General features: G+C 55.0%; 1 protein-coding gene across 2 annotated transcripts in view; it reads left to right on the top strand.

The window, feature by feature from the left end:
* The first annotated feature begins 355 nt into the window (after positions 1-355).
* CANX (calnexin) overlaps positions 356-1176 on the top strand; it is a 28198-nt gene continuing 27377 nt past the window's right edge. For both annotated transcript variants that reach the window (XM_072400592.1, XM_072400590.1), the window contains exon 1: positions 356-504. The gene's annotated coding sequence lies outside the window, so the exon portion shown is untranslated. The remainder of the gene's footprint in view (positions 505-1176) is intronic.

The following is a 1176-nucleotide window of genomic DNA, read 5'->3' as shown; positions in this document are numbered from 1 at the left end:
TTACTGATAATGTCAGGCTCTCTGTCACTATAATAACAGGCCGGTGGCCGTCCCAGCAGCACATGGAAAGGGCTTAGTCACGTTACAGCCGAATGAATGGAACAGAAACCCTTCACCAGCTCACTTCCTCTTTCCGCATCACTCTTCTTCCTTCTCCATCCTATCCCGCAGCCAATCACCTTTCACTACCGAAGCTCTCACCAACGAATCGCTGCTATCCACGAAGAGAAGCTCCTGGAAGGTCTCCTCCCAGCGCAGGACTGGCAGCAGCTTCAGCCACTCTCTGACCTCCGATTTGTTTTAGTCCCACCGGGGGAAGGCGACTTAGCCAATTGGGAAGGCAACGGGGCCGTATTATCAGGGAGGGGGTTGCGGAAACCCCTTCCTCCCTTTTAGTGCTTAACTCCTCCCTATCTGCTTCACTCCCGGCAGGACACGTGACGGTGCATTTGCTGCAGCGGCGGTAGCGGGCGGGTGACAGCGGAGGAGGACCTTGTCCCGGAGGTGAGCGGGCCACTGAGGGGCCGTGCGGGCTGACGGTGTAATGTAGAGCCAGGGCAGGCCATGTTTGGGGGGATAAACCGCAAGTGTGTTCTGTGCTCCCGGCCTCAGCGCAGCCATTGCCTGGCTTCATTGCAATGATGTACAGTACCCTAGTAATGAGCCGGCCATATTCTGTTCTACCGGCCCCATGAATGTGACTTGGCTGTCAAGGATTACTGCACACATTTCTGTATTCTACATGTAGGCTTGTCATCTGTATTAGGAACATAGAATCATGCTAGAATTATTTTACATTATGTTGTGAAAAGGGAGATTGTTGGGATTATTGTCACCTGTCACATCTGATGCCTGTCATTATCTGATCCAGGGGCCCTTTGCCTGTCAACCTGTAGGGAAACCAAATCAAGCCCATTGACTATGAGGTTACTAAATCTAGCTCAGGGGCCCATTGACTGGCCCCCTTTGGTTTCACCAGATCCGGCTCTGGGGCTCGTTGACTGGCCTCCTATGGGGTCACCAGATCCGGCTCTGCGGCCCGTTGACTGGCCTCCTATGGAGTCACCAGATCCGGCTCTGCGGCCCGTTGACTGGCCTCCTATGGGGTCACCAGATCCGGCTCTGGGGCCCGTTGACTGGCCTCCTATGGGGTCACCAGATCCGGCTCTGGGGCCC

The sequence above is a fragment of the Pyxicephalus adspersus genome, chromosome 2, assembly GCF_032062135.1.
Source record: "Pyxicephalus adspersus chromosome 2, UCB_Pads_2.0, whole genome shotgun sequence".
NCBI lineage: Eukaryota > Metazoa > Chordata > Amphibia > Anura > Pyxicephalidae > Pyxicephalus > Pyxicephalus adspersus.
The sequence above is the reverse complement of the archived record's forward strand: the minus strand, read 5'-3'. Positions and strand labels throughout refer to the sequence as shown.